Source organism: Schistocerca cancellata, chromosome 5, assembly GCF_023864275.1.
Source record: "Schistocerca cancellata isolate TAMUIC-IGC-003103 chromosome 5, iqSchCanc2.1, whole genome shotgun sequence".
Taxonomy (NCBI): Eukaryota; Metazoa; Arthropoda; class Insecta; order Orthoptera; family Acrididae; genus Schistocerca; species Schistocerca cancellata.
Window position 1 is genome coordinate 533,598,526 of NC_064630.1, and position 25,637 is coordinate 533,624,162.

The following is a 25,637-nucleotide window of genomic DNA, read 5'->3' on the forward strand; positions in this document are numbered from 1 at the left end:
CTTTCCTCCAATACAAATTAACAATTCCTTGATGTCTCATAATGTGTCCTACTTCCATATCTCTTCTTTCAGTCAAGCTGTGACTTAAATTTCTCTTTCTCGAGTTCTATTCAGTACCTCTTCATTAGTTTATTGATCTTTAGAATTGATCTATAGCACCACATTTCAAACGCTTCTACTCTTACTGCTTACCGTCCACGCATCACTTCCTTGCAAAACTGCACTCCAGCTAAACATCTTCATAAAAGACATCCTAACACTTAAATTAACATTGCAAATTTCTCGCATTCAGAAATGGTTTCCTTGCAATAGGCAGTCTGCATTTTATATTTTCTGTACTTCGGCCCTCACAGTTATTTTGCTGCCCAAATAGCAAAACCTTTCTACTACTTTTGGTGTCCCATTTCCTAATCTAATTCATCAATTTAATTCGACTACATTCCATTACCATTGCTTTAATTTTGTTGATGGTCATCTTATAACCTCCTCCCAAGACACTGTTCATTCCATTCAACTGTTGTTCCAAGTTGTTGCTTACTCTGACAGAATTGCAATGTTATCAGCAAACCTCAATTTTTTGCTTCTTCCCCCTAAACTTCCATACCTTCTCCAAATGTTTCTTTGCTTTGCTTTACTGCTTGCTCAGCGTACAGACTGAATAACATCTGGGATAGGCTACAATCCTGTCTCGCTCCCTTCCCAACTACTGCTTTGCTTTCATGTCCATCGACTCATAACTGCAGTCTGGTTTCTGTATAAATTGCATACAGCCTTTCGTTTCCTGTATTTTATCCCTGCTATTTTCAGAGTTACCAATATTTTATTCCAGTCAACGCTGTAACAAACGTTCTCCCATTCTTTTCACTTGCTAGGCCTGTGTCTCCCGACAAATCTAAACCCATACCCTTACACGCATCCCCCGCCTTGGAGAACCGTAACTTGATGCTGCACCGCTTTCGCCACGCTTCACCTTCCTCCTTCTTAAATTTACAGCTGTATTCTGCAAGGCACTATATGGTGTGTGGTAGAGGGTATCACTACTCTTTTCTGTTCCAGCAGCTAATTGCCCACGGTAACTTTTTGGTAAGCCTCAGTGTAAGTTTGAATTTCTCTAATTCTCCATGTATGTTCTTTTCGTGAGATCTACGTAGGAGGAAACAATACAACGGTTGACTCTTCTAGAAACGTACGCTTGCGAATTTTCATAGTAAACGTCACTGTGATGCACAACAACTCTCTCGTAGTGTCTTCGAAGAGCATCTTCCGTCGCGCTTACTAAGTGGTTGTTCTTCTTTGGATATTCTCTATTTCTTCTGTCAATCACATCTCGTACGGACCCTAGACAGACGAGGAATATTCAAGTACAAATTGAACGAGGGTTTTGTAAGCTACCTTCTTGCGGACGAACCACATTTCCCGAGGATTCTTCCGATAATTCTGTCTGGCAGTTCCTTATTTGCTCTTAGTTTTATTTTCTCGTTAGTTTAAATCGCTCCGTGCGCATACTCCAGATGTTAAATAGATGTGACTGCTTCCAGCAATAGTTCTACAATAGTGCAATAGTGGGTCTTTCTGCTTACTTAAGCGCAGTGCGGTGTATTTATTTGTGTTCAGCGTAAACTGCCTATCCCTGCACCAAGCCTCGATCCTCTGCAGGTCTCCATATATTTTGCTACAATTTTCTCTGTTTAAGTCCGCCCCGATTGCTGAGTGGTCAACACGGCTGTCTGTCACGCCAAGGCCCGAGTTCGATTCCCGGCTGTGTCGGAGATTTTCTCCGCTCAGGGACTGGGTGTTGTGTTGTCCTCCTCCTCCTCATCATCATCATCAATGGAAGGCAACGGGAAACCACCACTGGAATCACTCCCCTAGACGCTCATGAGGTGGACCTCTCTGACGAGGCTTCCCCCATGACAACACCTGCCTTAAGGCAGAACACAAAGTAGTCTCTGTCTACAACATCATCAACCGCCAAAAATTTAATGTAACTTCCTACGTTATCCACTATGTGAAAAGTAATGCTCCTATAAAACTCCTTTGGGAAACGCCAGATATAACTTCTCCATCTGAAAATGCCCCCCCCCCCCCCCCCCCAACACTAAGAAAGTTATGCGGTGTTCTGTTTTCTAGCAACTATTCAGTCCAGCAATATATCTGGTCTGATATCCCTGTAGCCTTACATTTTATTCATTAGGCTACAGTGCGGAACTTTATCTTACACCTTCTAGGCTATTTTATCCCAGAACATTTCCAATCCTGTTTCCTCCCAGGCCATGACATTATTCTTGAGACTTACCCATACTATCAACAATAACCTAACCTTTCCTTTAGCCGTGAGGGTTCCAATCCACTCTTCTGCATATCTTCAATAGTACCAGCCTCTTGTATTTCCCATCTATAGACCCCTTCCGTTACTCATCTCATGACCTTTGTCTTACCACTTCCTCTCCGATCCCATATGCATTCACACCCCTGATTCAGTAAAAACACCATTAAAAAGATTTTGGTTTCTCACATCACCACATCGACCTCAGATCATCAGTTTCATTCCTGCCTTTATGTCCTCTCCAGATACGGACGCGTAATCGTAAACAAAGTGAAGTTAGTCATGAGTGGAACACAGAATAAAGAAAGCCAGAATATTAAAGTCCACAGCACGGTCAGGTTCCATAAAGCAGCTATGTGTGATGGCTACTAGCGGGAAGTACTACGAGGGTAACACCAAAAGAAATGCACACTATTTTTGTAAAAATACCGTTTTCATTCTGCATGTGTGAAAGTTTTACAGTATGTAGATACATCCTTCCCGCTTGTTTTCAAACTTAGTTCAACCTGTTCCCGTGAGTGGCACCGTCACAGCATGTCTTCAAGGTGACTGCTACACTTGACGTTCGTCAGAAGCAACGTGCTGTCATAGAATTCCTGTGCTGTGAAAACGAGACAGTGGGAAGCACACACTCCAGACAATGTGCAGAGAGTTAACGAATTGGTGATGCTGACAGACGCATCACAGTGAACGAATTGTCACACACGTTGGGACAGGGGAAGGAAGTGTTTGCAGAATACTGAAAGTGTTGGTGTTAAAAAAGGTTTGTGCCAGGTGGGTTCCCAGGATGCTGGCAGTGGCTCACAAAGAAAAAAGAAAAACGGTATGCAGCGATCTTCTGGAACAATACGAGAATGGTGGAGATGAATTTCGTGGAAGAATTGTGACAGGTGATGAAACATGGCTCCATCGTTTTTCACCAGAGACGAAGAGGCAATCAATGGAGTGGCATCATGCAAATCCACCCAAGAAAAAAAAAATTCAAAACCACACCTTCTGCTGGAAAAGTTATGGCTACGGTGTTTTTCGGTTCCGAAGGACTCTTGCTTGTGGACATCATGCCAAGTGGAACCACCATAAATTCCGATGCATATGTGACGACACTGAAGAAACTTGAAGCTCGACTGAGTCGTGTTCGACCACATCGGCAAAAGCAGGAAGTTTTGCTGTTGCACGACAATGCACGGACACACGTCAGTCAAAAAACCATGGAAGCGATCACAAAACTCGGATGGACAACAGTGAAACACTCGACTTACAGTCCTGACCTGGCTCTATGTGACAATCATCTCTTTGAGAAACTGAAAGACTCTCTTCGTGGAACAAGATTTGAAGATGATGACTCCCTTGTGCACGCTGCCAAACAGTGGCTCCAACAGGTTGGTCCAGAATATGACCGTGCGGGTATACAGGCGCTGGTTTCAAGATGGCGTAAGGCAGTTGAGAGGGATGGAAATTACGTGGAGAAATGAAAATATTGTTCTTAAAGGATGTACCTACACACTGTAAAACTTTCAAACATGTAGAATAAAAGATGGATTTAAAAAAATAGTGTGCATTTCTTTTGGAGTGACCCTCGTACTTCAAACTGAGCCGCGGCCGATTGCTTAGCCCGTTGCGGTGAGCAGCTGAGCCCACGTGACACGCCCTTTGCGCTCTTCACTCATGTGCTGAAATGTCTCCGATCCCTTATCGGTATCGTCCGTTGCCGTCACTATTAAACTATCAATGTCATTGACTTTTCTTTCTATTGGATCATCAATTAACTTAGTGATTTCATGATCCCGCCACGACTTTCCTGCCGCACCAAACTCATCATCTCAGAAAAGCACTTAGATCCAATGTCCCCAATCATGTGTTGGTTATATTCCAATCTTTGTCTTCTATTAAAGTGTTACTCTCTGCAGCTCCCTCAAACGCTATTAAAATTATTCCCAGATGTCTTAGCACAGGTCCCATCATCCTGCCTATTCCTCTTGCCATTGTTCCCACATATTTCTTTCCTCACTTATTCTTCTAGAAACATTCTGATCTCTTATAAATCCATCTAATTTTCAGCATCCTTTTGCAGCACCACGTCCCAAATGCTTCGATTCACTTATTTTCCTATTTCTCCACCGTCCATGGTTCACTAACATAGAATACCGCTCTCCAAATGTACATTTTCAGAAATTTCTTCGACAAATTAAGGTCGATGTTTGTTACTAGTAGACTTTTTTCCAAGTTTACCCCTTTTATCTGTGTCAGTCGCCTTTTTATGTTCCTCTTGCTTCCTATGTCATATGTTATTTTGCTTCCTAGGTAGCAGAATCCCTGCATTTCGTCTACTTCGTTGTCTCCAAAGTTAACGCTAATCCTCTTTCGCTACTCGTCATTACTTTCGCCTTTCTTTGGTTTACTCTCAGTCTGTATGCTGTCTCAGTAGACTGTTAATTCCATTCAGTATCTTCTGCAATCCGTCCTCTCTTTCACTGAGGATAGCAATGTCATCAGAAAATCTTATCATTGATATTCTTTCACCTTCAATTTTTATCCCACCCATAAACCTACCTTTTGTTTCCGTCCTTTTTTCTTCGATGACAGATTTAACAGAAGGGAAGAAAGACTGCATTCCTTTATAACCCCGTCTTTATCTTCTCTTCTTCTTTCATTCCTTATACATATTACATGGGGCGCAACCGTGGTCTAGGGGGTAGTGTCTCTGATAAGTAATCAAAACGACCTCGGTCCCGGGTTCGAAACCAGCCACCGCTGAAATTTTGATTAGTAATCATAACTGACGACCGAAGACTTGTGGCACAAGAAGTCACCCTCATTCTCTTGTCTAAGAGGGCGCAGGAGCAGACAGAGGTTCTGGATACTCTCTTGTCCTTGGGGTGGGAAACTGTCCGTAAACGTGGAAGAATCAGCAACGGTCAACGGCATGAGGATGCAGATGGCAATGGAAACCATTGCATTAAAAAACAAAACGTCTATCCACAGATGATTTCTCCATTGGCAAAAGATACTGAAATAAAGCGCCATTGGGATTTCTGGGAGGGGACTGCCAAGGGGTAGGTGACCATGAGAAAAAGATTGAATAATCAACGAAAGGATAACGTTCTACGAGTCAGGGCGTAGAATGTCAGAAGCTTGAACCTTGTAGAGAAGCTAGAAAATATGAAAAGGGCAGTGCAAACGCTCAATCTAGATACAGTGGGGCTCAGTGGAGTAAAATCGAAGGTAGACAAGGATTTCTGATCAGGTGAATATAGGGTAATATCAACAGCAGCAGAAAGTTATGTAACGGGAGTAGGATTCGTTATGAATAGGGAGGTAGAGCACAGAGTGTGTTAATGTGAGCCGGCCGCGGTGGCCGAGCGGTTCTGGGCGCTACAGTCTGGAACCGCGCGACCGCTACGGTCGCAGGTTCGAATCCTGCCTCGGGCATGGATGTGTGTGATGTCCTTAGGTTAGTTAGGTTTAAGTAGTTCTAAGATCTAGGGGATTGATGACCTCAGTAGTTAAGTCCCATAGTGCTCAGAGCCATTTAAATCATATCTGTTAATGTGAACAGTTTAATGATGGAGTTATTCTTATCAGAATCGACAGAAAACCAACACCGATAATGATAGTTCAGGTATACATGCCGACGACGCAAGCAGACGATGAAGACAAAGGGAAAGTATATGCGGATATTGCAATAAAGTACGTAAAAGCAGATGGAAAATCTAACAGTCATCGGGGTCTGGAATGCAGTTGTAGAGAAAGGAGTGGAAAAAAAAAGGTTCCAGGAGAATATGAGCTTGGGAGAAGGAATGAAAGAGGAGAATGGCTAATGGAGTTCTGTAATAAATTTCAGCTAGTAACAGCGAATACCTTGTTCGAGAATCAAAAGAGGAGGAGTTATACTCGGGAAAGGCAGGGTGATAGGGGAATATTTCAGTTAGATTACATCACGGTTAGGCAGAGATTCCGAAATCAGATGCTAGATTGTAAGGCGTAACCAGCGGCAGATATTGACTCAGATCACAATGCAGTAGTTATGAAGAGTAGGTTCAAGTTCAAGAGGTAAGTCAGAAAGAATCAATATGCAAAGGAGTGGGATATAGAAGTACTACGAAATGATGAGGTACGCTTGAAGTTCTCTAAAGCTGTAGATACAGCAAATAAGGAATAGCTCAGTAAGCAGTACAGTTGAAGAGAAATGGACATCCCTAAAAAGGGCAGCCACAGCAGTTGGAAAGAAAAACATAGATACAAAGAAAGTGACTCCGAAGAAAGTATGGGTAACAGAAGAAATACTTCAGTTGATCGATGAAAGGAGAAAGTACAAAAATGTTCAGGGAAATTCAGGAATACAGAAACACAAGTCACTGAGGAATGAAATGAATAGGAAGTGCAGGGAATTTAAGACGAAATGGCTGGATGAAAAATGTGAAGAAATCGAAAAATCAATGTTTGTCGGTTCAAAAATGGCTCTGAGCACTTTGGGACTTAGCTTCTGAGGTCATCAGTCTCCTAAAACATAGAACTACTTAAACCTAACTAACCTAAGGACATCACACACATCCATGCCCGAGGCAGGATTCGAACCTGCGACCGTAGCGGTCGCGCGGCTCCAGACTGTAGCGCCTAGAACCGCTCGGCCACTCCGGCCGGCCTATAGGGAGAGACGGGGAATATACAATAAGTACAAGAGCCACTACGGTATAATAAGAGTGGACGACCAAGAGCGAAGTGCTTGGATTAAAAATGGTGTAAGACAAGGACGCAGTCTTTCACGCCTACTGTTCAATCTGTACATCGAAGAAGCAATGATGGAAATAAAAGAGAAGTTCAGGTGTGGGATTACAATTCAAGATAAAAGTATATCAATGGTACGATTCGCTGATCACATTGCTATGCTGAGTGAAAGTGAAGAAGAATTACGTAAGCTGCTGAATGGAATAACAGTCTAATGAGTACAGAATATGGACCGAGATTAAATCGAAGAATGATGAAAGTAATGAGAAGTAGCAAAAATGAGAACAGCGAGAAACATATCACGATAGGTGGCCAGGAAGTAGATGACGTTAAGGAATTCTGCTACCTAGGCAGCAAAATAACCAGTGACGGATTGAGCAAGGAGGACATAAAAAGCAGAGTAGCACAGGCAAAAAGGTCATTCCTGGCCAAGAGAAGTCTACTGGTATGATAGGTTACGTTTAGGGCACAGCATTGTATGGGAGTGAAACGTGGACTGTGGGAAAACTGGAACAGAAGAGACTCGAAGCATTTGAGATGTGGTGCTACAAACGAATGTTGAAAATTGGGTGGACTGATAAGGTATGGAATAAGGAAATACTGCGCAGAATCGGAGACGAAAACAACATGTGGAAAACACTGACAAGGAGAAGGGACAGGATGATAGAACATCTTTTAAGTCGTCGGGGAATGACTTCCACGATACCAGAGGGAGTTGTAGAGAGCAAAAACTGTATAGGAAGACAGAGATTGGAATACATCCAGCAAGTAATTGAGGACGTATGTTGTAAGTGCTACTCTGAGATGAAGGGGTTGGCGCAGGAGAGGAATACTTGGCGTGCCACATGAAACCAGTCAGAAGACTGATGACTCAAGAAAAATATTGTGTATTATACGTTTTCCCTAGCTTACACCAATTTTTCTGAGTGTTTCGTATATCTTGAACCATTCTGTATTGATCAGAGACTAAAGATCAGTAACACAGCCACTGCCATCCCATGCCACCAGTTATCCTAATGATGGTCAATGAAAAAATGTGTTTACATTCCGCCCGCCGTATGAGAACTCAGCGTGACTACCCTTAATTTTAATACCCCATATATTTCATAAATGGTGTAAGATAGCCGAAAATGTAACACTTCAGGCATTTCCAGCGCTTCTGTTCGATATTTGGTGCTTGGGTCTATCGTCGAATATGGAAACAGGTCAAGGATCGTGTATTCTATCGAAAAAAAACTGCTTTCAGCAAGTGGTAGAGGAGGAAAGGGCGAATATGTTGACATAGGTGAATATGATAAACGATTTCATCTGCAGAAGTACAAAAGCAACAGTTTTTTTGAACTGAAAAAATGGCTCTGAGAACTATGGGACTTAACGTCTGTGGTCATCAGTCCCTTAGAACTTAGAACTACTTAAACCTAACTAACCTAAAGACATCACACACATCCATGCCCGAGGCAGGATTCGAACCTGCGACCGTAGCGGTCGCGCGGTTGCAGACTGTAGCGCCTAGAACCGCTCGGCCATTTAGGCTGGCTTTTGAATTGAATATTTATTTAACAGAATAAATTCGCAGTAGGAAATAGGTGGGTTGGTCTAACAGTAGGCGACGTGACAAGCAAGAGTAGATTACGAATTTTGGAACTTGCAATATGAAATAATATAAAAGGCCAGCAAACAAAAACGAAAGAGGTAATGGATGACGGACAGTAATTTCAGATGGGCGTAGTAGCTCTTACCGAGACTAAACGGAAGAGGAAAGGAAGCGAACAGCTGGACGGTTGTATCCATCTATACAGTAGTGTCGATGATAAATTTGAGCGAGCACAGGCTGGGTGTTTTATACTTATCAAGAAAAATTTAATTAAAAACATTAAGGATTGAGATGCAACATGAAAGTGTATTATAAAGTAGAGCTTAGTGTAAGAATGTATGATGTGGGTGTAACTGGAGTACACGTTCCGTCAAATGATGACAGAGTTAACGCCAAGGATGAACATGCTAAAGAATTAAACCAAGAATTGGACAGTGTTTACCGAAGGATACAGGTAATTATTTTGGGTGATTTTAACGGTCGTGATGGGAACTGACTAATGGATGCAGTTGTGGAATCATGTGGAGGAAAAGATGTGACTGATAATGTCAGCAATATTCAGTAAGGATTCAAAATGGTTATTTTTAGAATAAAGATGTATACAAACTTACATGGTCATAGGCTACACTCCAAAGAAAATCTGTAACTGACTAAATTATAGGTAGACGGAAGTCATTTTTAAAATTTCACGACGTGAAAGAGAATAAAGCACTCAGGACTGCAAAGAATGATGTGTGTGATAATAGATGTAAACACAATAAATTGGAGTTGGGCTAAGCAATGGAACATAGAGAAATCTGAAGTCTCTGCAACACAGCATAAAAATTGTCTATCTCGGATGCATCTTATGAAAAGAACGAAAAATTATGTCTATAGAGGTTAGAGAAGTGATTTTGACTATGAAGAGTGGACAAGCTTCAGGTCCAAATGGATTGCCCATCTAATTGCTCAAAGGTAGACCAGACAAACGTCTGGAATTAATTGCCAACATTTTCAAATGCTTCCTAAGGGGGCACAATTAACTGAGGGATGGGAAACATCAAATATTTCCACCATAAATACATACCAAGGATGACAGGAAAAAAATGCACAAACTACAGAGGAGTAAGTGTAACAAATTCAGTATGGGAAAATTATACAGCGAGAATCGAATCACAGATTGTGGGCGAAGAAGAACAGAATGAGTTCTGTGCCAAAAGATCATGCAAAGACAATTAGTTTTGCCTAAAATAGCTCATGGCAGAAAGGCAGACCAGGAATTTAGGGAGCAATATGGTCTCTATTGCTCTTAAGAAAGCCTATGATACTATTTCCCTCTGCAAACTGTGGACTGTAATGTTAGCAGTGGTACAATCTCTAGAATTACAATAGATGCAAATATATTTGCAGAGATTCCACCTACCAAACATTTCGACAAGGAATTGAAATAGCACCTACATTATTTAAAATATAGTTGAATTCTTACTTAAGGCCATAGATGTGTTCCTGCTGCAGTATGAGTGTTTCTGTAAATGATTAAAATCTCTTCACTAAGTATTTTCCTGATAACCAACTCGTTTTTGCAGAGGACAAGGACGACAAAAATTATATTGTTCGGAAGTTGGCCAGAGAACATCAGAATCGGATTTTAATCATTAACTTGCAGGAAATGAAATAAATAGTTGGTTCTGGAGAAGCAGTTCAAGACCTAATGTTAGACTTTGGAGCAGTAAGGTCTTTGGACTCATGTAAATATTAGTGAATCATTACTAATAAGATTGGACCCAGTAAAATCGAAATTAAGAGCCGCATTTCCCAAGGCAGGCAAGCAAACAAACAATTAAATGGAATTTTATGAAGTTCACCTGTTAAGTCAGAAACCAAGAGTAGGATATGCTTAACTGTCGTAGAAAACATAGAAATGTATGGAGCTGAAACTTGGGATACGATTAAGAGGTGCATACTGGCAATGGAGATGGTATTTTGGAGGTTAAACATGAAGATTAAACATGAAGACTTACATAAGAGAATGCACCTGGGCACAATACAGTGGATATAATTGCAGGAAAACGGTTGAGATGGTATAAGAATGTTTGCCATTTGATTGCTGACATATGACCTAAGAGGATGATGAAATGGTTTCCAACAAATGGAAGGAGAAGACGCCCGAATTCATATAGGGCCGGCCGGGGTGGCCGAGCGGTTCTAGGCGCTACAGTCTGGAACCGCGCGATCGCTACGGTCGCAGATTCGTATCCTGCCTCGGGCATGGATGTGTGTGATGTCCTTAGGTTAGTTAGGCTTAAGTAGTTCTACGTTCTAGGGGACTGATGACCTCAGATGTTAAGTCCCATAGTGCTCAGAGCCATTTGAACCATTTTTTGAAAAAGGTCCTCCAAGTTGTTCCTAAATCATGTCTTCACAATATTCTTTCTTCCGTGAGTGCTAGTTCCCATAGTATGCAAGTTTGGAAGATAGGAGTTAAGGTACTGACGGAAATAAAGGTATCACGGTAGGTCATGAGTAGTGGTTGAAGAGCTCAGTGGCTACAAAATTTGGTCGTGAAAGACAAAGGTCCCAGGATCGCGTCCCGGCCCGGCACATAGTTTCAATCCACCAGTAAATTTCAAATCAGCGCACACACCGCTGCAGAATGAAAATTCATTCAGAAAGCAGATTTGTGGGTATTATGAACAGAGATTTAGCAAATTAACTATGGGAAGGCAATCGGCAACACGACGCTGTAAGTCTTCGTTTACATTTAAGCATTCCAGTCCCAAGTTTCCCCACATATAACGATACAGGGTGAATATTCCTAAAAAAAAGGCATACTCTTCAGCCTTTACGGAGTTTCAGGATGTGGGAGGGAAGGAGAGAGAGAGAGAGAGAGAGAGAGAGAGACAGACATTCATCTTGAAATGGTGTCTCTAGAGCAGGCTTGCCAAACTGTTCTGCAGACCAGTGGTGTTCCATGGGAAGTGAATAAGGCCTCCGCGAAAAACTATTAATAAAATGCTGGTGTTCTTCGACATTTTGACGATACTAGCTATTTTTCGAAATTTTTATTATGATTTCTACGTTATTAGTTTGAGTTTAAATTGAAGTAATCACTGAATAAAACAAGTTTTTCTCATTTTTAAAATTTTATTAACCTTCAAAATAAACTAAGTGTTCCATCAAACTATTAGCATTCTCAAATTGTTTCGTCAAAGGAATGGTTTGGGACACCTTGGCCTACAACAACTGTGAAACGTGAGAGGTTATTCACATAGTTTTAAGCTTTTACAACTGTTAGGTCGACCACAGAAGGCAAATTGCATATAGCATTTCTCCTCCATATCCTTTCTCCGAGGTAATTCAGGCCTCATTGATGTCAAGAATTTCAACGATCGAAAGCTGAGAAAATTTGTATCAGAGCTGTATTACATGCTGAACAAGACATATAACGTAACGTAGGAATCATAATGATAGTGTGAATTTTGCACCACATACAACCATGGATAAAGTGTAGTAAGTGTTGCTCTCATGGTTTTAGGTATGTATGCATAGCATTCCCCACCACTTTTGAGTATTACCAGTAGATACCCATGTGGCGTGACGTCTTAAGATATTCACCACTAATCTTGCAATCTGATGCTACTGGGTTCATTCTCTTTGTTCTGTGCCTTATATTCTCCTCTTCTTTGGTCTTCTATTACTTCTTCTTCCATATGGTAGGTGTTCCAGGGTTTGGCTAATGGTAATAGTCACTCTGATATTAACTGCACGTGGTCCTACCATCTTCTATTATTTCGTTTCATTGGTTCAACGTTAACGCCGGCCGGTGTGGCCGAGCGGTTCTAGGCGCTTCAACCTGGAACCGCAAGACCGCTTCGGTCGCAGGTTCGAATCCTGCCTCGGGCATGGATGTATGTGATGTCCTTAGGTTAGTTAGGTTTAAGCAGTTCTAAGTTCTAGGGGCTGATGACCTCAGATGTTAAGTCCCATAGTGCTCAGAGCCATTTTTTTTTCAACGTTAAATATTTATTAATATCTTAGTTTTTTGTTTTATCTAATTTTGCACATATCTTCACATCGTTGAAACATAATAATTACTCCAAATCTAGAGAAGAGATGGGAAGTTAAAAAGACAGTTTTAGAGCGTTGACGACCGTAAAACTGAGCCGAAACGTATTCAGTTAAACAGTGTTTCTAATCAAGGCAGACTAGCAAACCCTGTGTTGTTTTCTGCAGCTGCGGACCAATCAAGATAAGAACTCAAAGTGTGCAACGCTTATAAAACGTGAAAGTTGAAAACACAACTTCCCTTTCGCCTTCGATCAAGTTACGAACGCAGCGCCCGCTTACGGACTGCGCAAATGTGTCACGCACGCGTCCCGCTGTGGCGTCAATTATTTTTCCTCAAAGGCCCGTGCGAGGTAATTACGGAGCCATGTCCCTTGCACGCGGGGAACTGACGCGGTGCAATTTCCTGCGCGAAATGGACTGGCTAAACTTGGACTGCGCGCGGCCTTTTATACCGGCTTACTGCGGGGCCAGTATTTTTGGGCCTGCGCCGTCGAGTCAGCCGTTAATGCGGTTTGAAGGCCATTACTGGAGGCGACTTGTCGTCGGCAGGAGCCGCTTCCACCACGTGGGCCGAGGGCACTACATCCAGTGGGAAGACCACAACTGTCGAGGGTTTCAAACTATCTGCAAATAAGGCACAAGCCTGTTGAATGTGATGAAAAGTCTAATGTAAATGGAATATAGATTGAGAGTAAAGCAAAGAAAGGTAAAAGTAATGAGGAGTAGAAGAAATGAGACTAGTGATATACTAAACATCAGAGTCGCGAACAATGAAGTAGATGAAGTGATGGAAAACTGCTGTCTTACAAACAAAATACCACATAGCAGAGGAAGCTAGGAGGCCCTAAAAATAGAAGAGCATAGGTAAAGAGGGCATTCCTGGTCAAAAGAAGTCTACTAGTATCAAATATAGCACTCAATTTGAGGAAGAAATTTCTTGGAATGGACGTTTGTTGCACAGCATTGTGTAGGAGTGAATCATGAACTGTGAGAAAACTGGAAAAAAGTGAAGGGAACTGTTTCTTGTGTGGCGCAATAGAAGGATATTGAAAGTTAGATGAGTAAATAAGATAAGAAATTAGGAGGTACCCCACTCAAAATTGGTGAAGGAATCAGCATAAGTAGAATGCTGAAAAGAATATGGGACAAGGTAACAGCATCAGCAGCAGGAGCACTCCGTTTTCAGGCCACAAGTGGCCCATCGGGACTATACGACCGCCGTGTCATCCTCAGCTGAGGATGCGGGTAGGAGGGGTGTGTCATCAGCTCACTGCTCTCCCGGTCGTTACGATGGTTTTCTGTGACCGGAGCCGCTGCTATTCGGTCGAGTAGCTCCTCGATTGGCATCACGAGGCTGAGTGCACCCCGAAAAACGGCAACAGCGCATGGCTGCCCAGATGATCACCCATCCAAGTGCCAGCCACACCCGACAGTGCTTAACTTCGGTGATCTGACGCCAACCGGTGTATCCACTGCGACAAGGCCGTTGCCCACAAGGTAACAGGACTTGCGTTAAGACATCGAGCAATTACTTCTTTAGTACTAAGAAGAGCTGTAAAGGGTAAAACTTGTAGAAGAAGGCAAGGATTGGATATATCCAACAAATAATTGGAGATGTTGGGTACAAGTGCGTCTCTGTAATAAAGATGTTCGCTCAGAAGAGGGGTCGGAAGAATGATGACCCTAAAAAATTAAAAAGAAAAGCTGTTTGGTAAAGCTCACAAAAAATAACGTGGCACTTGTGCAGAAACACATTTTCATCCTGAAAGTTGGGTAAGCCCACTCGCTTCACTTACCTGTCAACTGCCGACTTGCACACTTCATGCTTCCTTATTGCTTCGCCTTACTACTGTGCCATGAATTATCACTTCACGGCAAAGCTGAAGTCCCATTCCGCTTCGCAGATGACGCCAGTGCTGTTGATGTGTTGCTATCACGATAGTATGTTCGCGTAACTGCGAAATAGCTGAGTGCAACACAACACAGAGGGGAGGACTGATCATAAGTTACCGTGGAGAGCAGTCTGGTGTGGGGCGAGGAAGCAGCGACAACTTGGACCCAGTGCCCGGGGCAGTGGGAAGCAGTGGCAACACAAGATTTTTCCTGTGGTGCCGGCCCATGGACAGCGCAATGTTCGGTCTTGTTTACATCCTGAACTGACTGTTTCAGTGACTTGGCCAGCGAGCAGCGTCATCTGGCAGGACGAGTGCCCGTTCGTAGCTGGCAGCTGATGACAGTGGGCCTGCGTGTGTGGAGGAAGCGGCGGCCTCTGTCATCATGGAGAATGGAAGCTAAGGGAGCAAGGAGTCTGCAGGGAGCCACTGAGCAAGCACAACAGGCTGGCAACTGGGATAGCTGTATAGTTTGAGCGGCAAGTTCGCGTGGCCAGCAAGGGGGGGGGGGCAACTAGAAGTGGCTGTTGTTCTGAACACAATGCATCGATTTCTGTTCCATGTTGACAAGACAAAGGCAGAGGTGAGCTGTGGTATGTGCGTTCAAACGGTGGTGCATAAGAAGAATAACATACTGTTTGTGCTCGGTGGAGAGGTCGGTGTGCAGAAAATTGTGTCTGGCTCTGTGTCAGCTTCCGCAGTGCCAGTTGTCCTCTTGTGATAGAGGTGGGGCAACTGGAAGGCCTAGTATTGTTATCGAAAATTAGTTTCAGGATGACAAGATTCTAGGTGATCTAGACTTTATCGTAGTGTTGGAAATGAAATGAGCGTTTGGCGTCATTGGCCGTGAGGCCCCTTGCGAGGCAGGTCCGGCCGCCATGGTGCAGGTCTTATTACATTCGACGCCACATTGGGCGACCTGTGCGCCGGATGGGGATGAAATGATGATGAAGACAACACAGCACCCAGTCCCTGAGTGGAGAAAATCCCCGACCCAGCCGGGAATCGAAACCGGGCCTGTAGGACGGCAATCCGTCGCGCTGACCACTCAGCTATCGGGGCGGACTTCTTACAAGGGAACCTCCCCATCGCACCCCCCTCAGATTTAGTTATAAGTTGGCATAGTGGATAGGCCTTGAAAAACTGAACACAGATCAATCGAGAAAACAGGAAGAAGTTTTGTGGAACTATGAAAAAATAAGCAAAATATAGAAACTGAGTAGTCCATGCGCGTCATAGGCAACATCAAGGAGAGAACGTGCTTTGGAGCGCCGTGGTCCCGTGGTTAGCGCGAGCAGCTGCGGAACGATAGGTCCTAGGTTCAAGTCTTCAGTCGAGTAAAAAATTTTTCTTCTTTATTTTCGCAAAGTTATTATCTGTCCGTTTGTTCATTGACGTCTCTGTTCACTGTAATAAGTTTAGTGTCTGTGTTTTGCGACCGCACCGTAAAACCGTGCGATTAGTAGACGAAAGGACGTGCCTCTCCAATGGGAACCGAAAACATTTGATCGCAAGGTCATAGGTCAACCGATTCCTCAACAAGAAAACACGTCTGATACATTCTATATGACACTGGCGACGCCGTGTGCGTCACACGACATTAATACGTTGTCGACCCACCTAACTTGTACACTTGGCGAATGGGTAAAAAGATTCTTCTACCTTGCCCGATACTACGGCGCAGTTTACCTCGCATCGTACGGACGGACGGACAGATAATAATTGTGTGAAAATAAAAAATTAAACTTTTCCCTCGAAGGAAGACTAGAACCAAAGACCTTTCACTCCGCAGCTGCTCACGCTAACCACGGGACCACGGCGCTCCTGAGCTCGTACAATCCTTGATGTTGCCTATGATGCGCATAGACTACTCAGTTTCTATATTTTGCTTATTTTTTTCATAGTTCCACACAACTTCTTCCTGTTTTCTCGATTGATCTGTGTTCAGTTTTTCAAGGTCTATCCACTGTGCCAACTTATAACTAAATCTGAGGGGGGTGCGATGGGGAGGTTCCCTTGTTAGTGTTAATTGTGCTTAACTAAGTTAACTTTCTGGTTTATGTTTGTGGGTCTTGTTTTATTCGGTCCTCTTGCCAGGACTGGGTAGGCTGGTTCTGTGTACTCTTACCACTTACTGTTATCTCTTGACGAATAGCGGAATTTGTATTAGTTTGAAGCTTTTGTGTGTGGGCTCTGGTTGGTTTAGTCTGGATATTGTGTACTGAACTAGAGTCTCGACAGTCTATTTTTCTTGTCAGCCTTTCTGTTTTATCATTGTAAAGCTACATTCATTTCTGGGGCTGGGAATTTACAGTGTTGGTGTCCTATGTTAGACAATAGCTTCGTGTGTATTTTTTGGATTGAACACCAATCATTTCCACAGGGGCAGCAAATTAAGTATTTATCTTGTGTGGAATGCAGGCAGATGATTTATATAGTCGACTAATCATCATCGAGGAGTGCTGGATGCGTCCGTATGACCCCGGACAAAAGAGCAAAGCGAGCTGTGTGAATCACCGAAAAAGGTGAAGCGGCAACTGATCGGGCAAGGTGACACTGAGTGTTTTTTGCTACCGCAACAGTGTGGTCCTAACAGACTATAATCGTAATTAGTTGTTAGCCGCGACTGCGTTCATATACCAGAAGTTTTGTTATGGTGAGTGATAATGAGTAAGTAAGCTATTGTACGTGCAATATTGCCTGTTCGGGTAAGCATAGCTCGTGATATGCGTCCCGCTCTCCCCCTCCCGAGCTGTACGAACCAACGCACCATGCGTGGCCATGCGCACGTCTTTGCCATGCAGTGCGTACAGAGGGCCGTGGGTAGGAGCGCGCATCTGTACAACGTGATATTGATGTAGCTATATATTATACGACGTGTACATTATGCAGCAAATTGTGTGGAAGTATGGATTAAACACATTAAAGACAGTATAATGGTTGTATTCACTACTTTGAATCGTATCACAGAGCACATATCAACCAATAAAGGCGTTTTCAAAAATATGACAAAGAATAAAATTCAGAGATTAAATAGCTTTCTCAAACAGTAAATATTTTCCCTAATTTGGGAAATATTATTCAAACCGATAAGTTTCTTGTACTACACACTTTATAATGTAGCTTATGTTCTTCCTCAAGGTTCAACCTACCTCCATACAGATTTCAAAGAAACTGGTTCAGGGAGATAGTCGAGGAAAGGTAACAGAGAGGTACTTACGCACCTGAAATGCTAGTACGATGAAAGATTCAATATCTTTTTTTGTTCGTGATCCGATTTTAATGAAATAAAGGCTACACGGTGTCCCGAACAATGCTCAAGTTACATGCGAAAACCCCATGAAAATTTGTCTACAAGATTTGGAGAAGTGTGTTCAAACAGGCAAATAGATAGACACGACAGTTTTACAAATTTATTGTTAGCATAGATGTAGATGGGGAAACGTTCAAAGCCGCAGTTCATACTGCACACGATACAAACAATATTCTTTTCCAATGTACAAAATTTTGTGTTACCCCTGCCACTGCATGGCAGGTGTTCCGAGAACAACAATGAGGTGATTTTCCAATTGAAATGTTTCCTCGTTTTTATATAAAACACTACAGATTTTTCGCGCATGCTAACTTCCAAAGTGTCTCATCTTTCCATTCTTCCGCCTGAAGATTCCTCTCTCACGTAGCTCTTCTGACATGGTGCCTTAGACAGCGCGAGTCCTCCCTCGTGCATGGGTGTGTGTGCTGTTCTTAGCATAATTTAGTTTAAGTAATGTGTAAGTCAAGGGACCGATGACTCCAGCAGTTTGGTCCCTTAGGAATTCACACACATCTGAACACATTTTTTTGCTCTTCTCTCTTTCCGTATTGCTTTCTGGCGCCTTCTTTTTGTTCCATTAGTTGGAATCCATTCTACCACCTTCTTAGGCCACCTGTTCTCACCAAAACTGCATACATGCCCACAACATTTCAATCGTTTTGATTCGATTGTATCTATTACAGTGGTAGCAAGATTCATCCTGTCACTTATTCATTTTGAAGTTTATTCCATAGTGCCAACCTACAGCAACATCTCCAAAATCCCATCTCAATTGACCATAGCAAAAACGGAGAATTCTACGATGAGTATCTCCAACAAGTTACCCATCGTTGGGGAAAATGTATAGCATAGGAGAGTGAATATACATAGAAAGAAGAACTTCAGGATCAGGCAATATACATGTCCGAAAGAACACACAGCACACACACACACACACACACACACATATATATATATATATATATATATATATATATATATATATATATATATATATATATGTGTGTGTGTGTGTGTGTGTGTGTGTGTGTGTGTGTGTGTATGTGTGTGTGTGTGTGTGTGTGTGTGCGTCTGCGCGCGTGCGCAAGACCGGGAGTCGAACACGGATTTCCTGCTTTACACGAGCGGCCGTCTTGCCCACTGCGTTTATCCGGGCACACTTCCAGTGCATCCCAAATTCCCAACCTGTCGTAACTACTTTCATAGCACCCCCCTATCCACCATCCTCATTTCTTGCAGCATTTAGCATGATGCCCACAAGACTTCAGACCTAGTGTGAATCCACAGTAAAATACCGTCAAGCAGTATACATTAATATTACACTGAAGCGCCAAAGAAACTGCTATAGGCATGCGTATTCAAATAAGAATATTAGGGAATTTGTGGACGGGGAGGGGGGGGGGAGCCGCATGAACCGTGGCAAGGTTCCCTAGACTATACGGCTACCCCGCGAGGCTTAAAAGGCTTAAAATAACGAGATATCTAAACAGGTAGAATGCGGTGCTGCGGTCGGTAACGCCATTATAAGACAACAAGTGTCTGGAGCAGTTGTTAGATCGGTTACTGTTGTTACAATGGCAGGTTATCAAGATTTAAATGCGTTTGAATGTGATGTTATAGTCGGCTCACGAGCGATGCGACACAGCATCTCGGAGGTAACGATAAAGTAGGGATTTTCCCGTACGACCATTTCACAAGTGTACCGTGAACAACAGGAATACGGTAAAACATCAGATCTCCGACTTTACTGCGGCTGGAAAAAGAGGCTGCAAGAACGGGACCAACGACGACTGAAGAGAACCGTTCAACGAGACAGTAGTGCAACCCTTCCGCAAACTGCTGCAGATTTCAATGCTGGGCCATCAACAAGTGTAAGCGTTTGAACCATTCAACGAAACATCGTCGATATGATGACTTCACCCTTGATGACTGTACGACACAAAGCTGTACGCCTCAACTGGACCTGTCAACACCGATATTGCACCGTTGATGATTGGAAACATGTATCGTGCAGATGGACGTGTACGGGTATGGAGACAACCTCATGAATCCATGGACCCTGCATGTCAGCAGGGGGCTGTTCAAGCTCGTGGAGGCTCTGTAAAGGTGTGGGGTGTAAGCAGCTAGAGTGACATGGGACCCCTGATACGTCTAGATACGACTCTGACAGGTGACACGTACATAAGCATCCTGTCTGATAACCTGCATCCATTCATGTCCATTGTGCATCCCGACGGAGTTGGGCAATTCCAGCAGGATGATGCGACACCCCACACTTCCAGAACTGCTACAGAGTGGCTCCAGGAACACTCTTCTGAGTTGAAAGGTAGCACGTTTTGTATTATCGCGAAATATGGGAGAGTGTGTCACAGAAATGATACAGGGTTTGTGCTGGAAATCATTAAAAGAAAGGCGTTTTTCGTTGCGACGGTATCTTCTCACGAAATTTCAATCACCAACTTTCTCCTGCGAATACAAAAATATTTTGTTGACACCGACCTACCTAGGGAGGAAGGATCACCATGATAAAATAAGGGAAATAAGAGCTCGCACGGAAAGATATAGGTGTTCAATCCTTCCGCGCGCTATACGAGATTGGAATAATAGAGAATTGTGAAGGTGGTTCGACGAACCCTCTGCCAGGTGATTTGCAGAGTATCCATGGAGATGTAGATATAGGAACATTTCCTCTTGCAACCAGATTCCCCAGACATGAACATTATTGAGCATACCTTGGATGCCTTGCAACGTGCTGTTCAGAAGAGATCTCCACCCCGTCGTACTCTTACGGATTTATGGTCAGCCCTTCAGAATTCATAGCATCAATTCCCTCCAGCACTGCTTCAGACCTTTGTCGAGTCCATGCCACGTCGTGTTGCGGCACTTCTGCGTACTCGCGCCGGTCCAACATAATATTAGGCAGGTGTACCAATTTCTTTGACTCTTCAGTATTTATGTGTGGTGTCTATTCATGGTATGTTCAGTGTGGATGCACCCTACGTAATAACTCCTGCAGGAATCATGCCAAATCATACAATTTAAGCTTTTACGGCCGGTGTTGTCTTCACTTAAAACTTCCGGGCTGATAGGCCGTGGTGGAAGTATAAAACTCTATCCTGACGTTTCGTCTCCAACTGCGGGAGACATCCTCGGAGGTACAGCGGCGAACTGCTGTACCTCCTAGGACGTCTCCCGCAGTTCGAGACGAAACGTCAGGAGAGAGTTTTATACTTCGACCACGACCTATCAGCCCCGAAGTTTCAAGTGAAGAGAATCATGCCAAAAGCTGCAAGCAATGAGGACGGTGGACAGGGTGCCTCTACTGAAGCAATGTGCGACAAGTTGGGAATTTGCTTTGGACGGGAAGCGTGCTCGGATAGACGAGTCCTGCTCTGGCTCAAATTTTCACTTGTCGCCATTGAATTATTACAATGCCCATATGCGGCTAACGTCGATATTTCTCTCATATCAAGTTAAAACTTCGAGATTACCTCTCACCAGGTACAGGTGAATCGTTTTGTTGTGCTATTGACGGTACTTTTAAACTGAAGAAAAAGAAAAAAAAAAACACGAAACCCAGAATGGGGAGAGCATGGGAAGGGGAAGGGGAGGGTATACGTTGTGACGGCAGCCGGCGCCCACGCAGGCCATTATTTGCGGTGGACCAGTGGGGGTGACACGTGCAGGCGCTCGGCCGCCAGCGCCGCTCAGAGCTGCGAGGGCGGCCGCTTCCCTCCAATCAATACGCACAGCGCGCCGCGGCACAGCCTCCGCCGCGCCGCGCCACGCCGCGCCGTGCCGGCACCGGCGCGGTGCGTGGGTGCGTAGCCGGCGCGCTCGCGGGCCGGGCCGGCTGCCCGCTAACCCCCTCATTCAGAAAACCACATCGCTACACCTGTTTCGGCAACAGTACGAAAATCTCAACCAGGTACTGGACTTACACAATCTGATCAACACATCAGAAGAACTCGGACACCTATTACAGAACAATGTGGGTATGTCCACCGTTCACGTGTATGATTGCCTGAACTGTGCTATGGACTCAATGACATGCCTGAATACCTGTGGAGCAACGGCAACCCATTTCTGGTCAAGAACAGAAACCAGAGAAGTTGGTGATGCTGGACGCAGCGGTCTGGAGACTACTCGTCGCGAAGGTGTTGCATTGGGTTCAAATAGAGACGTTGGACAGGACAATTTTGCTGTCAAAACACCATTGCCTCATACAGGGGTGACTATATGAAATAGAACGTTCAAATAGCACGGTTGGCTGCGGGGCGTGATGTGGATTAGTATGCTCATTGTTGTTTGTTTTAGTGAGGAAGCCCACTTCCATTTTGATGGGTGCGTCAATAAGCAAAATTGGCACATTTGAAGACTGGGAATCCGCATTTCGCGATCGAGAAGTCTCTTCAGCCTCAACGGGTGACTGTGTAGTGTCCAGTGTCCAGTCACGAAATAATCTGCGCGATATTCCTTGATGGCACGGTGACTACCGAACAGTACGTGAAGGTTTTAGAAGATAATTTCACCCCCATTATCCAAAGTGACCCTGTTTGTATCCTATGAAAGTGTCTTGATGTTTGTTAAGTTTTACTTTATTTATCAGGCGCGATGTCAGAAACTGCCTCTCTGGTCTCCTTGCCTTTCCTAATGAAAAATTAATCGTCATGTAACAGGTCCTCAGTTCACTACGACTTCATAATTTCTGTCTTTATGATTATAATCTCGTACTATCCATTCTAATGTGTCAACCCGCAACCGTACGAGATTGCAGTGGTATATTGAACATAGTTGTGGGGTAATGCTCATCTTAACCGATAAATCTTGATTCGTTGTAAGCAGCGACAGGGAAGTATGGTAATACGTTACTATTCACAAAATGTATTTGACTAAGACTTTCAGTCGGATGTCGGCGTCCATCACTTCCATTGGAACAATGCAACTGCATATCTTTGTGGCAGATTCAGTAGTAGGGTATCGACATTATGGCGTCGCAAAAAATGGAAATGTTCAAATTTCAGTGAAACTGAGAGTTGCGACTTCGTTGTCAAGGAATTCCAGCTTTGCTAAGATGGCGAAGTACTAGGACGTGGTGCAGTTGGTGTGGTCTGCGTAATCACCAAGTCAGAATAGATTACAGAGTGGTTGGAGGATCTCAGAGAACATGCACAGAGCAAGCTACAACAGTCCGTTCTGGACCTGGAGATAGCACAGAGGGATAAATTGAACGCCACACCAGCTGAGTTACTCAATATCCTTGTGGTCAGGGCACCAAACAGAAACAGATCTTACGTTGTTGTCATAAACTGAAATCAAAAGATAATTTTTCCTACCTGTATTTCAGCTGTACCAGAAAACAATAACACATTATTTAGCTAATGATGTAGTAACTTCCAGCATATTTTAACCATTTTCAGTTATCTTGTAATTTTATTATTTGAGTTTTCTGTGCTAGCAAAGTGCTTAGGAAAAGAGGTATACCTTAATTTTTAATCTAATAAAAACAAATAAACTTTCCGTGATGTTACTGCATAATCGTTCACCACAGAATTATTTAGGCTACTATCATACGACCAGCTTTTTACGATTGTGCTATTAATATGTTTCTATAGCAAGTATATGTATCAAAAACAATTTAATAATGATGCTGTAATGACAATAAAATTATTAGATTTTATTTAACTCTGCCAGCACTTATCATCCGCTGCCAGCGCAGTAAACATGTATTGGTGGTCGCACTGTGCGCAGAAGCGTCTAACACCTCTTGGTTCGTATTCAGACCACTGTTTGATACATTCCGGCAATTCAGTGAAACACCAGAACGGCAAATAAGCAAGAAAAGGAAACTTTCGTTGAAGGATAATATGATAAAATATCATGTGTATTCTTTAATGCCGCACTCAGAATAAAGAAAGAGTTTTCGCTTCAAATATGTAAGCTATACCGCTCAGGGGATTGACCTTGAAAAGACTAGCTATAAAATTCGTTACAACAAAAGGGAAAGAGTTTTCAGACTTTTAACCAGCACACGGTTTGGACAGCTAAAGATTTTCTTTTATCATCACAGAAAATTTCTGTCTCTTTCTTTCTGTCTTATAAACTCCATCTGTGCCAGGTACATTTTTTGCGTCATCTTATCACATCAATATATTAGAAATATTCCAGACAAAAATTTTAACTTGTGATAGCTTTATCTGTCGTATTAAATTTATCATCGTTACATTTTATATAATGAAGTTTTATTTCCCATAGTTTTTCAGCGCATTACAGACTACATAACGTTTAAAAGTCACATATTCCTTAAAACATTAACCGAAACTCATTTTACATGACACTGTATTCTAAAAAATGCCCGGTATGCCGATTCTTGTATATCGTATGTACTGCTGTTCTTAAGGAGAGTCCTCTAGGTCCACGGGCAGCTGGGAATCCACGCATAAACTCCGTAAAGGGGACGGTAACAATCCGTAGCTCCCCCTGCTGTGTGTTTATCACTGTCACCCACAAAGGATCGCAAGAAGTGGCCGTGCTAGGGTGTCAAGTGGAGTTGCCATTGACAAGGAAAGTCAATCATCGCCGCCGCAAAAACAGGATGTAGTGTGACGGCTGGCGCGTCGCAGACTCCACCGGAAGAGACTTGTTAGCGCTGGTGTCCTGCGGGATTGCATAAAGGGCAGGGGGCTGCCTTGGCGTCTCGAAATCTTAATACAGAGGAAGTCACTGACTAAGTGACGTCTGGGGACAGTCCGCTGCAAGAGGTCTGAACATCATGCAAGGGGCTCCTCTCACACAATTGTTTAACATCCTTTAAAAAAAAAATGTGAATCTGAGAAAGGCGAATTTAATCTACAGGAGTTCCATTTTACAGTTAGAACAAAGTCTCTCTTCTCTTCCTTCCACGTTGTTGAGCTCGCTGCTGTATCACCAAACAAACGTTCTGAAGAGAGACTTAAACAATAGGAATTTTACGTTGTTCTGGACTGTTCTAAATCATATGCTGCTAAAAGAATATGCGTGAACTAAGCGTCATGTGCGACTTCTTGAGACTGTATCTTAATTTATTCAGTATTTTTTAGAGGTGGAGGGGTCTAGAGCGGGGACAGCTGTTCTCAACCTTCTTTCTCATTTGATGCTGCCCTCCAAGAATTACGAATTCCTCTCCGTCCAACGTTCTTAATTCAGTCTATCCTTTTCAAATTATTGTTACTACATCCTGACTTCCGACTAGTTATTTATTGGATATATTCCAAACTCTATCTTCTCTTATAATTTTCACTGTCAACATATCCCAAAATACAACGTCTTAACACATGTCCCTTCCCATCTTCAATATTTCCACATGTTCCTCACCTCGCTAATCCTCCGATAAACTTCTTCTTTTCATATCTGATCAGTCTACCTAATTTTCAACACCCTTCTATAACACCAAGCATCAGATGCTTCGATCTTCATCTTTTCCAGTTTTCCCATGGTCTACGTTTAACTTCTACACAATTCTGTACTCCAAGTGCACATTCTCAGAAATTTCTTCCACAAATTATATCCGATATTCGATTTTAGTAGACTTCTTTTGACCGGAAGTGCTCTCTTTTCTTCTGTTAGTCTGTATGTTAAGTCTGCCTTGTCTTATCCATCACGTGCTGCTTTGTGGCAGAATTTTTGCACTTCGTAGTGCCCAGTTTTTATGTTTAGGTTATTGCTAATCTCGTTTCTGTTACTCCCAATTCTTTCGTCTTT

General features: G+C 43.1%; 1 protein-coding gene across 1 annotated transcript in view; it reads left to right on the top strand.

Annotated features, from left to right (window-relative positions):
* Window positions 1-25,637, top strand: part of LOC126187970 (voltage-dependent calcium channel subunit alpha-2/delta-3) — an 865,148-nt gene that overhangs the window by 261,641 nt on the left and 577,870 nt on the right. The gene's annotated exons all lie outside the window — the stretch shown is intronic.